We start from the raw sequence: 17,499 nt of genomic DNA, 5'->3' as shown, positions 1-17,499 counted from the left end.
GTTACCGGCAACGTGATCTTTCCCTTTGGCTTGCTCCTTCCCGGGTTGATTCCTTGAAATGTGCCGGTCTCTTCGAGCTCGCTGTCAGGGATCTGGAGCTTCTGGAGCACCATGGAGGAGATCAAGTTCAAACCGGCCCCGCCGTCAACTAGCATCTTAGTGACCTTGAGGTTGCGGATTGTTGGTGAAACCAACATCGGCAAGCACCCGACCGCAGTTATGCGATCCGGGTGGTCCTCAATATCAAAGATGATAGGCGTGCCGGACCATTTCAGAGGCCTGCGTGACTCGACGGGTGGTTCTGCTGCATTAACTCCCGCATCCCACTGCTTGAGCTGGCGGTGCGAGGCATGCAGAGAAGCACCACCGTCAACGCACAGGACCTCTGTAGCTTTCTGGAACTCCTGCTCATCAGTCTCCTCATCATCTATATCTTCATCGTCGCCGTCATCTTCATCCTTGTCGCGGCCGCAAGGAGGTCTGTCTCCTTGCCGCTGCTTGGCCTTGCCGCGGCGTTCTCCTCGGCCGGGACATTTCTTGCCGGACCCACCAGCTCCTTCCTGGGCCTTCTCCTTGTCGCGCCGCTCGTATTCAGCTTTCTGTTGCTCAACAAGCTGCTCGACCCTCTTGCAGTTCTGAAGATCATGGCCCTTGGTGCGGTGAATCTTGCAATACTGCTTGTTGGTGCCGTCCTGCTTGTCGGCGACCGCCACCTCCGCGGCAACCTCCTTGCCGGAGTCACCAGCTTTGGCTTCCTTGGCGCCGCCACCGTTGCCGGACTGCTCAACAACTAGCACTTCTTTGCCTTTCCTCCTTCTGTTGTTCCGCCGCCGGTTTTTCCTTGTCGGGGCAGCATCTTCACTGTCAGATCCTCCCGCTCCTATATTTTCTCTGGGGAGTCTCCTCCCTTCCTCAGCACGCGCACACTTGTCGGCTAGTGCATATAACTCACTGACGTCCCTGATCTTGCACATCGCCATTTCCTCCCGCATCCTGCGGTTCCGCACCTTCTGATGGAACGCGCTGATCACCGCGGCAGGGTGGACGTCTGGGATGTTGTGCTGCACGCTACTGAATCTCTGAATGTACTTGCGCAGGGGCTCTCCTTCCTTCTGGGCGAGCAAATGAAGATCACTCTCCTGGCCATGAGGCTTGTGTCTGCCGGTAAAGGCACCGACAAACTGATGGCATAGATCAGCCCAAGAGGATATGGAGTTGTCCGGCAAGTGCATGAGCCAGGATCTGACATTGGGCTTGAGCACCAGCGGGAAGTAGTTGGCAAGGATCTTGTCATCTCGTCCCCCGGCAGCTTGCACCGCAATAGTGTAGATGCTGAGGAACTCTGACGGATGCGTCTTGCCGTCGTACTTCTCCAGTACGTCTGGCTTGAAGTTCTTTGTACTGGGCCACTGGACTTGCCGCAGCTCACGAGTGAACGCAGGACAACCTACCACGTACGGCAGATCGCCTAGTTCCCCTAGCGCATGCATGTCAACAGAGGGCCCAGCGCGCTTGTCGGATTGACGTCGCGCTTCTCTTCGGCGCTTGATGCGGGTTCGAGCGTCTTCTTGTTGTCGATCATGAAGAACTTCGCGCTGATCGCGACGAGCTCGTGGATCCGACGATGCAGTGGAGTCGCTGTCGAGGTGGATCCGGCGAGTCGGCGATCTTGGCCTTCGGGGCGGTGATTGCATGGTAGTTGCACCTCCGCCCGTTTCGTCGCCACCGGCTCGCGTCCGGCGGTCCTGCCGCGGCGGCGACGCGCTCGGCCGCCGTGGAGTGTCGCCGTTGGCGTAGCCGATGAGACTCTGAATGGTGGCTCTCCATTCGTCGATCTTGTCTGACGTCGGAGGGTAATCTAGGAGAAGTTGAGCTCGCGCCAAAGCTTCTGCTGGAGTGGTGGGTGGCAGTGGCGGACGGCGCGAGGAGCGGGACGTGCTCGAACTTCTAACTATGTTAGAAGGAGCAGTATCCCGTCCAGGCGACCGTGCCCCGCTCGTGCCAGCACGCTGGCGTGCATGCTGGTCTTGAGCGCCCCGAGATCCACCAGCTTGGCCTTGGGCTATCATGCGTATGGCGCTGCTAGTGCCATGACGCTGTTGATCTTGCGCCTCCTGAGAGTGGCGTGGAACATGTACAGTCGCCGAGGTTTGTGCAGCCTTGTTCTTGGACCTGGCGGCATCATGAGCTTCCTCATCGACGTCCTTTCTTCCGCCGGCGTCCATCCCACCACTCGTTTGCTCCAACGGTGGCGGAAGTGACGTGGATGGAGCGGCTGCCGCCGAAGTCTTCTTCTTCGGTGGCATGTTGATGAAGGGAATGAAGATCTAGCTCGTGTGAACGCCGGATCTGGTTCACACAATCTCGACGCCCCCTACCTGGCGCGCCAAAGATGTCGGGGAAACTGATCCTCGAACACCTATGGGGCCGGCGGACCGGGCCCCTTTCGGTTCGGCGGGGGGCGGAGATCGCACGAAGAGCAGATCGAGGCGAGGCACACGAGCAGTTTACCCAGCTTCGGAGCTCTCCGGAGAGATAACACTCCTACTGCTGCTTGTCTGGTTGTATTATCTGGTGTTCTTGCTCTCCAAGCGAGAGTGTGATGTTCTCTGGGCTACGGATGGATCGAAGCAAACTGTCTGAGGCTTCGAACCTATGAGCCGAACCCCCTCTACATTGCGCATGGGCCTCCTTTTATACGCTAAAGGGGTCACCGACAGGTGGCAACGCAGAGGAGGGTAAAAACGTAAAAAGCGAGGTAGTTGATACAGTTGCTTGTATAGTGCACCCTACCTAACCCTGACGGCAGGGGACAAGGGCATTAAATGCCCGTCTGAGTCGCCCGAACAGTGTAGAAAAGGACCGTTAGGGGCGCCACCATTCGCCACGATGGTGATCTTGTCAGCTTCGCATGCCACTGCGCACCGCTGGCTGCACAGCCTCTCGCCACGCACGTCCGGAGAGGCCCCCAGAGCGACACGTTGGTGGATGTGCTGGAGCGTGGATGCAGAGTGGCCGCCTGCCGCGGCAAGCGCCTTGCCGCTGTTGTTATCTTGTCGGGTCCGAAAGCTTGTCGCTCACCGGGCTTCGAGGTACCTTGGTTTGTCTTCCCGGCAAGCTCCTCTTGCCGGGGCCTTGTTGCCTTGCCGGAGCGCGTGGCGCGTCGCGGCAAGTTCATTGGAGCGCCTTGGTTGGCCTTCCCGGCAAGCTCCTCTTGCCGGGGTCTTGTCTCCTTAGCTTAAATACTTTGTTCTTGGATGGCTCCAAGGGAACCTTGGGGGATCTTGGCGTTCACCCGGCAAGCCTTTGCCGCGGGGTGCTGCAACTACCCGTGCACAAGTTCGGGGTACTAGGGTACCCCTAATCTAGTACACCGACATCCAGTTGCCGCTTTAGTTCGGCAAACTCATTAGTCCGGCTAGCCACCGGAGCTTCCACCACCCGCACATAAAAGCGGTATGTTTATTACCTGGGACTACGATCCTCTGTTTGCCGCCGTTCTCGGCGACAACCAGAGTCTCAGGGGCTCTACCTACACAGGGCACACCTAAAAATTGTGCGGTACTATCACAAATGTATAACATTTTATGTACCTCAAAGCCCATTAGTAGACTCATAAAGCTTCATGCAATCCGCTTTCGGCGGACGAAATTCTTTCCATCACCGTACCCATCAACGTACGGTGTTCTTATGAGATGGCCTCTCACTCCAACAGATCCCTCAGTACGTCCGACCGCATAACCAGACGGTGTCGGACTCTTTTGTTTGCTCTCTTCAAGAGCCGGACGCCGGGGACTTCGGGTGACTATAGGATTATCTTCTGGCCTCACCAGACCGGAGAGGCCCTCCGTGACGACACTTCAAGGTCGCCCGCTTCTTGAGCGGGGGAGTCCGGGGTAGGCTTTTCGCTCTCCATTATCTCCGGAAGAAGGTCCCCCAAAGACGAGCTCTGCCGAGAAGGGCTAAGATCCGAACTGCAAGATAAATGCTTCGGTTATTTTCCTCAGAGGTAAGGTAGTATATCTTCACTATTAAAGTACTTTTGATTACTTACAGCCCGTTGGAGGGCTGATCCCCGCATGGACTTTGTGCGGTAAGAGCACCCTCCAAGGCAGGACCCTCTATTGGAGATTTCTTCTCCCGTTTGGAAGCCTTTGGTGCGGCAAGAGCACCCTCCAAGGTAGTCCTCTTCCTTCCCCGAAGTGAGAGAAGGTCGGATTCTTCCCCTTGTTTATCCTCCTTCACGGAGGCGCTCATTCCCTCGGTTGCAATTGGTAGCGATGGGGGCCCACTTTTGCCCTCACTATTCCCCCATTTATCTTCCTTTGAGGGGTCCGGGCAAGGTGCTAGCTCGAGCATCTTTTCCAGTACCAGATTTTCCAAACCCTCAGGAAGGGGCGCCGAACACCGAATCATCTTTGCCTTTGTTAGCCAGTCCTGGTCAAAGAGCAATTTCTCAAAATGAGGTCATGATAAATGAAAGAGGGTGTGTTCGGCTAGAGGATTACTTACTTGTTCGGCGGTGCGGTTGCTGCTCAGGCCCACATCCTCGGAGGTATCCGGACACTCTATTTGGGGTCCGAAGAATGATTTATACATCTCCTCGTGCGTTAGGCCAAGGAAATTCTGAATAGAGCGCGGTCCTTCTGGGTTGAACTCCCACATGCGGAGGGGCCAGCGTTTTGACTCGACGAACCAGCATACTTGCACCACCATAACCAGACTGAAATCTCCTTCGAAGAGATCTTGAATGCAACTCTGCAGTATAGGCACGTCCTTGGCTGGACCCCAGCTCAGCCCTATGCTAATCCATGACATCAGTTGTAGTGGAGGGCCCGAGCGGAAAGCAGGGGCAGCCACCCACTTGGCACTTCTGGGAGCTGTGATGTAAAACCACTCCCGTTGCCATAATCTGGACACCTCTGGAAAGGAACCCTTTGGCCATGGAGCTCCAGTGATCTTGCCTATTAATGCGCCTCCACACGCTACATGCTGCCCCTTGACCATCTTCGACTTCACGTCAAAGGTCTTGAGCCACAGGTCGAAGTGAGGGGTAATGCGGAGGAAGGCCTCACATACGACAATAAATGTCAAGATGTGGAGAAAGGAGTCCGGGGCTAGATCGTGGAAATCAAGCCCGTAATAGAACATCAAACCCCTAACAAAGGGATCCAGAGTGAGGCCTAGACCTTGGAGGAAGTGGGAGACGAACACAACATTCTCGTTGGGTTCGGGAGTAGGGACGACCTGCCCTCGGGCAGGCAGCCGATGCGAAACCTCGGCGGTCAGGTATCTGGCCTCCCTCAACTTATTGATATCCTCTTCTGTAACGGAGGAGGGCATCCACCGGCCTTGAAGGCTAGATCCGGACATGATTGAAGGTCCGAAGCACCTGACCTGCGATTTGGGTGTTAGAACTCGAGGCGGGGGAAGGATTCAATTGAGCACGGGAGGGAAAAAGTAAAAGCCTTGTCCCTTTATAAAGAGGGTGAATATCAAGCATCCTCCTAGTGGCCGTTTGGGACTTGCCTAAAATCTAGGAGTCCTAGGCACGGTTGGGTTACCCACGACCCTATTGGTGAGAACCCTGTAATTAGGGGAACACGATCTCTGCTTTGACAAGACGTGTCAAGAAACTGCCTCGCATTATGTGCGGGGTTAGTTAAATAAAAACGGTTTGAAAAATTGTCGAGCCATGGCATGATGTCATATAGCCAAAACGTGTCAGCAGATTAGATTTGTGGAAATATTATTCTCTCTACGGAGGTATGTGGAACGTGTTTTGTAGGGTCGGACACTATCCTTTTATTTGAACTCTTCTATGGTATATCCGGAGGAGGAACCCGCCTTGCAATGCCGAAGACAACACTACGCGCCGGACTAATCATCATTGAAGCCTGGTTCAGGGGCTACTGAGGGAGTCCGGGATTAGGGGTCTCCGGACAGCTGGACTATATCCTTTGGCTGGACTGTTGGACTATGAAGATAGAAGATTGAAGACTTCGTATCATGTCCGGATGGGATTCTACTTGGCGTTGAAGGAAAGCTAGGCAATACGGATATGTATATCTCCTCCTTTGTAACCGACCTTGTGTAACCCTAGTGTAACGCCCCGAGACCGATGTGCCAGGTGTCTGCCAGTTATTCACTGTCGTTGTCATGTCATTCGCTTGCGTGTTGCATCTTGCCATGTCATCATGTGCATTGCATCATCATGTTTTCAAAACTTGCATCCGTCCCGGTTTCCTCGTTCCATCCGTTGTCCGTTCTGAGCCCAGACACACTTGCACGCGCCCACGACATGTCTGAAATAGTATTTTATAAGTGGTCGGAAAATGTTCTCGGAATGGGATGAGAGTTGACATGTGGTCTTATTATAGTGTAGATAGACCGCCTGTCAAGTTTCATCGCATTCGGAGATCGTTTGATGCCCCAACGGATAACTATAGCGGCAATATAGCCGGTCTAACGTTGGACGTTTTCGGTCTCCAGAAACAGTCGCCGGGCCTCCCTCTCTTCTCTTCTCTCAGTTCAAGACCGTCTGCACAGCCCACTACCTACCACCAGGTCCAACCTAACCTCTCTCGCCAGCCCGCGGTCCTCCTCGCGCGCGTCCGAAAATTGTCCCGGACCCGACCGGGGCAGTCGTCACCGTTGTGTCCGGATCATCCACAAACATCTACAAAATATCACTGTTTTCTTAATTGGGCTCCCTACCTATTTTTATCGGACCATCTGATTTCAATCGGAGGGACTAGATCATCCCTCTCCTTTCATCTACATGCTATAAATAGCCCCTAACCCTAAATTCTAGGACTTTTGTCCCCTCTAACCGCCGCCACCTACAGCCTCCCTCATCCACCTTGGGATCCTCCCAGATCCGATCCACTAGCCCCCTCGTTCTAAGAACCAGCGTCAGCCTCTGCTTCCCTTCGATTTCAGTCAGCGGCCAATCCATCGATCCGCTGCCTCCCTCGAGCTCCAACAGGACAGCGCCCCTGGATCCCCTGCCCGAGCTCCTCCTCGCGTGCCCGTCTCCTCGGCTGATCTGCCTCGCCACCGAAGCTTCTTTGCCTGAGCACCCATGGAGAGGGCCTCCGGAGCCACCTCGTGCGGCTCCACCTCGAGGTCCCAGCTCTGCTGGACCCGCCGTCGTCTTCTACCCAACAGGTCACTGTCACCTCGCCTCCCCTTCCTGTCCTCCTGTTCATCTTCCCCTCTGTCTATCATCTCTCCTTTTCACTCTGACCAGGAGACAACCAGGAGCCGCCATGGATGGCTGAGCCCCTTGCCGAGCTCCTCAAGTCCCGCAGCGGCCTCGACTCCTCTGCTCCAGCTGTCATCGCCGGAACGCGCCACCACAGGGCCGCAGCCGAACCCCATGGCGCCCGTTGTCGGCGTCTCCGAGCGCGCCCGAGCTGCTCTTCCTCCCGCTGGCCTCCTCTGCGTGCCAAATCCGTCGCTGTCGTCCAAGTTCCTCGACGTCAGCCTCTGCCTACCCTGATGCAAGCAGCAGTTCGAGATCGAGCCGTGCTTGCCCGCCGTGCCTCCAGCTAACCCCCGAGCAAGGGCCTAGAGCCAGGGAATCTCTCCGCCGCCTCTACCTCGACCCCCCGCCCAGATTTCGTGCCGCTCCGCCGCCACGAGACCGGCCCCTGCCCGCCGGAGCTGCGTCTCCCTGTGCCCGCAAGCGCGCCGCGGTGGCTCTGCTTCTTGTCGAGAAAGAGGACGCCCGCTCTGCTCGAGCGTTGACCGTGCCCTGCTCAAGCGCTACACGCCAGGCACGCAGCGAGGCCGGCCCTCCACCTCGTTCGATCCAGCCTGCCAGCCGCCTCCTCTGACTGGGCCGAAGCCCATGGTGAGGCCACCCAGTGTGTTTTTCCTTCTGATGGGCTAACAGTTTCAGCCTGCATCTGTTTTTTTTTCTATCAGCGATTTTTCCTATTTTTCCAGAAAACTGCCAGTTTACAGTTTAGTCCCTAGACAACATGCATATAATAACTCACAAACCGTGCATCGGATTAAAACAAACTTAATATGAAACTTGCTTAGAATTTCATCTAGTTTAATAATATGCAACTTTCATCTATGTTTAAAATATTTAAGATGCTGTTTGTTTAAATTTGCTTAAATAACTTGCTAAAATGCTTTAATTCATAACTACATAACCGTAACTCGGAATTTAATAATATTTATATGTAAATGGGGTAGAAAAATGCCTAGTTTAACATGGTGACCTTTCTTTGCATGTTTAACAACCCTAAAATTGTGTTTAGGGAAGAACAGTACCATAACCAAAAAATATGCACATGAGGATTTTTCCGGACTTGTTGTTTGTTGTTCCGGCCTCATTTAAACTTGCCTAGATAGATAGTTTCTTTATGATTCACCTCTTGCCATGCTAACAACATTTAATCTTGTTGGGTACTTAAACGAGATCGAACTAAATAATGGAATGTGGTGTTTTGTCAATATGCATCCCGATGCATATTGAGCTCCACTTAATTCGTAGGATTGCTTGTGCACTTTGCCATGCCATGTATCATTAAACCGGACATACATCATACTTGGTTGTGCATCATGCCATGATCATGTGTTGGTTGTTTACTATGTTGTTTGCTTTCTTTCCGGTGTACTTCATTCCGGTAACGTCGCGTTTGTGAGGACCCGTTCGACTACGTCTGTTTGTCTTCTTCATGGACTCGTTCTTTTTCCTTGCGGGATTTCAGGCAAGATGATCATACCCTCGAAATCACTTCTATCTTTGCTTGCTAGCTGCTCGATCTTTTGCTATGCCTATAATGCGATACTTACCACTTGCTTATCCTGCCTCCCATATTGTTGAACCAAGCCTCTAACCCACCTTGTCCTAGCAAACCGTTGTTTGGCTATGTTACCGCTTTGCTCAGCCCCTCTTATAGCGTTGTTAGTTGCAGGTGAAGATTGAAGTTTGTTCCCTGTTGGAACATGGAGATGTTGTTCCTTGTTGGAACATGTTTACTTGTTGGGATATCACAATATATCTTATTTAATTAATGCATCTATATACTTGGTAAAGGGTGGAAGGCTCGGCCTTATGCCTGGTGTTTTGTTCCACTCTTGCCGCCCTAGTTTCTGTCATATCGGTGTTATGTTCCCGGATTTTGTGTTCCTTACGCGGTTGGGTATAATGGGAAACCTTGACATTTTGCTTTGAATAAAACTCTTCCAGCAAGGCCCAACATTGGTTTTACCATTCGCCACCTAGCCTTTTCTTTCCCTTGGGTAGGCCTGCCCAAGGGTCATCTTTATTAAACCCCCGGGCCAGTGCTCCTCTGAGTGTTGGTCCAAACTGAGCGATGTCCGGAGCTACCAGGGGAAACTCTGGGCTGGCCCACCCGACGTCTGGCTCATTCGGTGTTCCCTAAGAACGAGATATGTGCAGCTCCTATCGGGATTTGTCGGCACATCTGGGTGGCTTTGCTGGTCTTGTTTTACCATTGTCGAAATGTCTTGTAACCGGGATTCCGAGTCTGATCGGGTCTTCCCGCTAGAAGGAATATCCTTCATTGACCGTGAGAGCTTATGATGGGCTAAGTTGGGACACCCCTGCAGGGATTTGAACTTTCGAAAGCCGTGCCCGTGGTTATGGGCAGATGGGAATTTGTTAATGTCCGGTTGTAGAAAACCTGAAGTTGATCTTAATTAAAATACATCAACCGCGTGTGTAACCGTGATGGTCTCTTCTCGGCGGAGTCCGGGAAGTGAACACGGTGTTGGAGTTATGCTTGACGTAGGTTGTTCTAGGATCACTTCTTGATCATAGTTGTTCGACCGTGCTTTTGCCTTCTCTTCTTGCTCTCATTTGCGTATGTTAGCCACCAAATATGCTAGTCGCTTGCTGCAGCTTCACCTCATACCTCTTACCCTACCTATAAGCTTAAATAGTCTTGATTGCGAGGGTGCGAGATTGCTGAGTCCCCGTGACTCACAGATACTTCCAAAACCAGTTTGCAGGTGCTGTTGAACCGAGCAGGTGACGCAACCAAGCTCAAGGAGGAGCTCGTTGAAGATCTTGTCCTTCATGTTGTTTCATTCTAGTCGATTAGTAGTGGAGCCCAGTTGGGGTCGATCGGGGACCTTGTCGCATTTGGGGTTCTTCTTTTGTTTTGGTTCCGTAGTCACACCTTGATTGTATCTGTTTGATGTAATGCTTTATTCATGTAATTGTGTGAAGTGGCGATTGTAAGCCAACTATGTATCTCTTTCCCTTATGTATTACATGGGTTGTGTGAAGATTACCTCACTTGCGACATTGCTTTCAATGCGGCTATGCCTCTAAGTCGTGCTTCGACATGTGGGAGATATAGCCACATCGAGGGCGTTACAAGTTGGTAATCAGAGCCTTCCCCGACCTTAGGAGCCCCCACTGCTTGATCGAATTAGCTGACGAGTTGAGTCTAGAAAAAATGTTTTGAGTCATTTAGGAATTATATATCGGAGAGTTTAGGAACTCTTTTTACTCCCCAGTCCCTTCATCTCTCTGGTAAGGCATCCTGACGTAGAGTTTTGACTCTTCTCTTCTCAAATTTCACAAAAAAAATTAGGATCACGCGGGTATCTTGGAATCGTTTCGATGGTTTTGTGACGAGAACATTGTTCTTGGTGCCTCTTGTCATTTAGGGGTTGTGGCAGTGTCCCGGGGAGTTGAGCTTCGAGGTGTTGTCGTCACAATTTTATCGTTGCGGTTCTGGAATACCTGAGCTTAGTTTCGCCGACATCGAAAATCTCTTTTTATGCAGTTGTTGGTCAGATAACCTTGACGTCACCCAGTACTGGGGCGGGAGTTCGGGAGTATTGCCATAACTTGTATAACAGATGCTTTTCAAAGGTTGAGGTAGACGATTTCCGAAGGTTTCTTGGTTATGTGTTGAAGGATGGATACAGCTGGATGTAGGATTTACTAGTTTTGGGTGAGATATTATGCTTCCCCTGTATCCCCAACACCTGATTGCATAACCGGAAAATTTTGGGAGTTCATAAGTGGGAATTCAAGTAGCTCTTAAGATAACTTTCCGACGGATGTATGATATGAAATTGGGGTTCGACGTCTAGTGGTCCGCCTATTCACGATTGGTTTTACAGTGGTCTCGTTGTGTCTTAAAGAGTCCTTGGCTATGCCGACTCGGGGATGCTTCGTATGTCATGTGCACTGCCTTGTACATGATGGTGTTGTACGATCGAGCCCGTGTAGGCCCCACCACGAAAACTTCAGACGAAATTTCTACCATATGTTTGTTCTGGCTTATTTTGCAAGCCAATCCTTTGTTTTTGTTTTGAGTTGTGGTATTCGAGTTGCTTCAATGTCAAGAGTTGATTCCATACTTTTCCTAAGCGGTATTCTCATACTCCTATGCGTATACTTATCCTTCTTGATAATCGAGTTGTCATTTCAATTTCTTCTCAACCGGTGAGCTTCCCTTCAAGTGGATCCGATCATTTCAACATCCGCAAGATCAACTCAATTCTTCTCAACGGCGTTCGTTTCATCCGTCCTAAGTTGCCTTTGTTTTTTTCCCACCCTCCCACCCTTTTTCTTCAAGGATTCAGATTTCTTAATCAAGTATCCACCTTATTGATGCGAGGCCTCTTCATTCCTTTTCCGTCAATGTTCTTATCCGGTGATTCTCATGAAGATTTTAACAGAGCCTCAAGGTCATCACCCTTAATTCTTTTCTTCTCCGGTGCATTCAATTCAAGCTTTTGGTGTTGATCATATCTTTTCCTCGTTTCAGAAGTTTTATCATACCGGTGCACCTCATAATCATCCACTCTTCGCTATTCATTTGTTCCGGAGTGCTCAAGATATCTCGAAGATTTGTGTTTCCACTCTGCATTCGTTCAAGACCTTTCGAGGTTGTTATCTCATTCAAGTCATTTAATTCAACCGGTGCAACCTCTCTTTTAAATCATCAACGGTGTTTCTTTTGAGTGGGCCCTAACCCACAGGTCTTTTCCCAGGATCTTACCTGACTCTTCTTATTTTTCCGGAGCTTCTCAAATTCTTTTCTAAAGTTCGACGTGGGAATGATTTATCATCAGTCAAATGTCTTTCTCCAAGATCTTTCAAATTCTTTTCATTGTTGGATCAACCTTTCTATTCTTCATTCCGGAGTGCCTCTACAATTATTGTTGGTGTTTCTCATCGTCATTCTCTGCATTTGAAGATCGAAGAAGAGTTTTTCCTCCATTTCTTGCTCCATTCTCTTCAAGATTCATGGTTCTAGCTTGTTGCCATCCTCTCGGTTGTTTTCGATTGTGAGAATTCTTTTCACCCATCCGGAGTAATTCAAGATTCTTCTCAGTTTGTTATCCGGAGTCCATCAATTCTGGATTATTCATGTCAGCTTCAAGTTATCATTCTCCAATCATACCGATGCATCATTCAAGTATATTCTCTAATCAACTCATGATCTTTTGTTCTCGTGGATCTAATTTCCCTCAAGTATTTTCATTCATTCTCTAATTCCTTTCCAGTGATTTATCCCTTTACTTTGTTCTTTGTCAATGCTTACGGTGGTTCGTTCAAGATTTTTCTTCTTTCTTATCATATCAATGCATTCGTTGTTTCCTAATTCTACCGGTGGTTCGTCGAAGACCTTCTTAAGTTTGTGCCATATCTATATTCATCTTTTCCATAAGAATAAGTAGTGTGCCAAATCCATTGTTTGTCATCAATTTAATTGGTGAAGAATAAGCATAATGTAATTCTTATTCTTGTTTCATCCATATGTTAATCTTTTCTTCCGGAGTTTGTTCATGATGATTAAATTCTTGGTTTCAAGTGCTCGTATTTCTTTCCCGGAGTTCCAAGCTCTAATTATCTCGTCGCATAGCTCCATCTAAATCATTGCAAGGATTCACTTGGTGTTTTCAACTTCTCTTTCCTTCCGTTTGATCATTCTTTTATTACCGGAGTTCTTCATGGATGTTCTACATGATGGTTCATCAAGGATTTAATTCCTTCTCGAAGTGCCCATTGAGATTCTTTTCAGAGAAGCTCAAGCTTTCTTCATATTGTAATCCGGAGTGCACTTTTTTCTACCATATCATTGAAGGTGGTATTATGTCATTCTTGATAATTTGAGTTCATGTTTCATGATTCACACGTTGTTAAGAATGAGGTATTTTAAATCCATCAACCTCTTCGTTGGAGTTATCTTGGGTTATATTTCACCTAAAGCTTTCCCTAAGGATTGTTGCTATTTATGGTGCTTATAAATGACCCAAGTTCTTCTTTTATTCTTCCGGTGAATAAGCTTTCTCGTCTCCTTGTTCATATCAATCCAATTCTTCTTCCCGTGAGTGGCAGGTTGTCACCTCATAATTTGACATGTATTCCATAAGACCATATCAAGATTATTCTTTTCGTTGTTGGTGTTCCAACAACTCCGTTCGACCCTTCTCCTTAGGATGCCTTCTCAAACTCTTTTGTGACAGAAGTTGACATTTTCTTCTCCATTCTTTTATTTCAATTATCTATATTATATTCCTTTGTTCCGGAGGCATTGTGATGTTGCTCTTTGCAACCCATCATCTCGTTTTTCAAAGATCATGTTCTTTCCTTTTGTTTACCCATTCAACCGGAGTGTCGTGTTTTCATTCGAGCTCTCTCATCTTATCAAGTTTTACCTCCATTCTCAACCGGAGTGCTGTCTGAAATCTTTCTTACCCCTTGTGCCATTTTTTCAATAGTTCCGGAGGCAGTGTGTTGTTGATTTCATCAAGTATCTTCTCATCTTGTCAAGCTCTTGTTCACTTCTTTCCATTTACAGTCGGAGTGCTGTCCAAATTATATCATTCTTTTTCCTCCTCTATCTTGTTTTAACCAGAGTGTTGTCGTAATTGACCTTTATCGTTCCTTGTACATCTCGTTTCAACAGGAGTGCTTGCATGTACTTCTTCTCCATTGCAACCCTTTTTCTTATGTCTTTCAACCTACAAGGTTCTAGTAATGTTCCTTGTTCCTCTATTCTAACAGAGTGTTTTCAACTTTGTTCATCTTTGTTGTATTCTTTCTTTCAAGTTGATCAAGATCGCAAGGTTCATGGTTTCACTCATTTGTCAAAGAAGCAATTAGTTTTACCTCTTCTCTTTCTCTTCCATTGTCCCTCCGGTGCCATTCTAAATCTCGGGATGAGATCCTCTCGTAGTGGTGGAGTGTTGTAACACCCCGAGACCGATGTGCCAGGTGTCTGCCAGTTATTCGCTGTCATTGTCATGTCATTCGCTTGCGTGTTGCATCTTGCCATGTCATCATGTCCATTGCATCATCATCTTTCAAAACTTGCATCCGTCCCGGTCTCCTTGTTCCGTCTGTTGTCCGTTCTGAGCCCAGACACACTTGCACGCGCCCGCGGCATGTCTGAAATAGTATTTTATAAGTGGCCGGAAAATGTTCTCGGAATGGGATGAGAGTTGACATGTGGTCTTATTATAGTGTAGATAGACCGCCTGTCAAGTTTCATCGTATTCGGAGATCGTTTGATGCCCCAACGGATAACTATAGCGGCAATATAGCCGGTCTAACGTCGGACGTTTTCGGTCTCCGGAAACAGTCACCGGGCCTCCCTCTCTTCTCTTCTCTCAGTTCGAGACCGTCTGCACAGCCCACTACCTACCGCCAGGTCCAACCTAACCTCTCTCGCCAGCCCGCGGTCCTCCTCGCGCGCGTCCGAAAATTGTCCCGGACCCGACCGGGGCAGTCGTCACCGTTGTGTCCGAATCATCCCCAAACATCTACAAAATATCACTGTTTTCTTAATTGGGCTCCCTACCTATTTTTCTCGGACCATCTAATTTCAATCGGAGGGACTAGATCATCCCTCTCATTTCATCTACATGCTATAAATAGCCCCTAACCCTAAATTCTAGAACTTTTGTCCCCTCTAACCGCCGCCACCTACAGCCTCCCTCATCCACCTTGGGATCCTCCCAGATCCGATCCACTAGCCCCCTCGTTCTGCGAACCAGCGTCAGCCTCTGCTTCCCTTCGATTTCAGTCAGCGGCCAACCCATCGATCCGCTGCCTTCCTCGAGCTCCAACAGGACAGCGCCCCTGGATCCCCTGCCCGAGCTCCTCCTCGCGCGCCCGTCTCCTCGGCTGATCTGCCTCGCCACCGAAGCTTCTTCGCCCGAGCACCCATGGAGAGGGCCTCCCGAGCCACCTCGTGCGGCTCCACCTCGAGGTCCCAGCTCTGCTGGACCCGCCGTCGTCTTCTACCCAACAGGTCGTTGTCACCTCGCCTCCTCTTCCTGTCCTCCTGTTCATCTTCCCCTCCGTCTATCATCTCTCCTTTTCACTCTGACCAGGAGACAACCAGGAGCCACCATGGATGGCTGAGCCCCTTGCTGAGCTCCTCAAGTCCCGCAGCGGCCTCGACTCCTCTGCTCCGGCCGTCATCGCCGGAACGCGCCACCACAGGGCCGCAGCCGAACCCCATGGCGCCCGTTGTGGGCGACTCCGAGCGCGCCCGAGCTGCTCTTCCTCCCGCTGGCCTCCTCTGCGCGCTAAATCCGTCGCCGTCGTCCAAGTTTCTCGCCTTCAGCCTCTGCCTACCCTGCTGCAAGCAGCAGTTCGGGATCGAGCCGTGCTTGCCCGCCGTGCCTCCAGCTAACCCCCGAGCGAGGGCCTAGAGCCAGGGAACCTCTCCGCCGCCTCTACCTCGACCCCCGCCCAGATTTCACGCCGCTCCGCCGCCACGACACCGGCCCCTGCCCGCCGGAGCTGCGTCTCCCTGTGCCCACAACCGCGCCGCGGCGGCTCTGCTTCTTGTCGAGAAAGAGGACGCCCTCTCTGCTCGAGCGTTGACCGCGCCCCGCTCAAGCGCTACGCGCCAGGCACGCAGCGAGGCCGGCCCTCCACGCAGCGAGGATTTTTCCGGACTTGTTGTTTGTTGTTCCGGCCTCATTTAAACTTGCCTAGATAGATAGTTTCTTTATGATTCACCTCTTTCCATGCTAACAACATTTAATCTTGTTGGGTACTTAAACGAGATCGAACTAAATATTGGAATGTGGTGTTTTGTCAATATGCATCCCGATGCATATTGAGCTCCACTTAATTCGTAGGATTGCTTGTGCACTTTGCCATGCCATGTATCATTAAACCGGACATACATCATACTTGGTTGTGCATCATGCCATGATCATGTGTTGGTTGTTTACTATGTTGTTTACTTCCTTTCCGGTGTACTTCTTTATTTCGGTAACGTCGCGTTTGTGAGGACCCGTTCGACTATGTCCGTTTTTCTTATTCATGGACTCGTTCTTCTTCCTTGCGGGATTTCAGGCAAGATGATCATACCCTCGAAATCACTTCTATCTTTGCTTGCTAGCTGCTCGCTCTTTTGCTATGCCTATGCTACGATACCTACCACTTACTTATCCTGCCTCCCATATTGTTGAACCAAGCTTCTAACCCACCTTGTCCTAGCAAACCGTTGTTTGGCTATGTTACCGCTTTGCTCAGCCCCTCTTATAGCGTTGTTAGTTGCAGGTGAAGATTGAAGTTTGTTCCTTGTTGGAACATGGAGATGTTGTTCCTTGTTGGAACATGTTTATTTGTTGGGATATCACAATATCTCTTATTTATTTAATGCATCTATATACTTGGTAAAGGGTGGAAGGCTCGGCCTTATGCCTGGTGTTTTGTTCCACTCTTGCCGCCCTAGTTCCCGTCATATCGGTGTTATGTTCCCAGATTTTGTGTTCCTTACGCGGTTTGGTATAATGGGAACCCCTTGACAGTTCGCTTTGAATAAAACTCTTCCAGCAAGGCCCAACATTGGTTTTACCATTCGCCACCTAGCCTTTTCTTTCCCTTGGGTAGGCCTGCCCAAGGGTCATCTTTATTAAACCCCCGGGCCAGTGCTCCTCTGAGTGTTGGTCCAAACTGAGCGATGTCCGGAGCTACCAGGGGCAACTCTGGGCTGGCCCACCCGACGTCTGGCTCATCCGGTGTGCCCTGAGAACAAGATATGTGCAGCTCCTATCGGGATTTGTCAGCACATCTGGGTGGCTTTGTTGGTCTTGTTTTACCATTGTCGAAATGTCTTGTAACCGGGATTCCGAGTCTGATCGGGTCTTCCCGCTAGAAGGAATATCCTTCGTTGACCGTGAGAGCTTGTGATGGGCTAAGTTGGGACACCCCTGCAGGGATTTGAACTTTTGAAAGCCGTGCCCGCAGTTATGGGCAGATGGGAATTTGTTAATGTCCGGTTGTAGAAACCCCGAAGTTGATCTTAATTAAAATACATCAATCGCGTGTGTAACCGTGATGGTCTCTTCTCGGTGGAGTCTGGGAAGTGAACACGGTGTTGGAGTTATGCTTGACGTAGGTTGTTCTAGGATCACTTCTTGATCATAGTTGTTTGACCGTGCTTTTGCCTTCTCTTCTCGCTCTCATTTGCTTATGTTAGCCACCAAATATGCTAGTCGCTTGCTGCAGCTCCACCTCAT

This window comes from Triticum aestivum, chromosome 5A, assembly GCF_018294505.1.
Source record: "Triticum aestivum cultivar Chinese Spring chromosome 5A, IWGSC CS RefSeq v2.1, whole genome shotgun sequence".
Classification (NCBI taxonomy): domain Eukaryota; kingdom Viridiplantae; phylum Streptophyta; class Magnoliopsida; order Poales; family Poaceae; genus Triticum; species Triticum aestivum.
The sequence above is the reverse complement of the archived record's forward strand: the minus strand, read 5'-3'. Positions refer to the sequence as shown.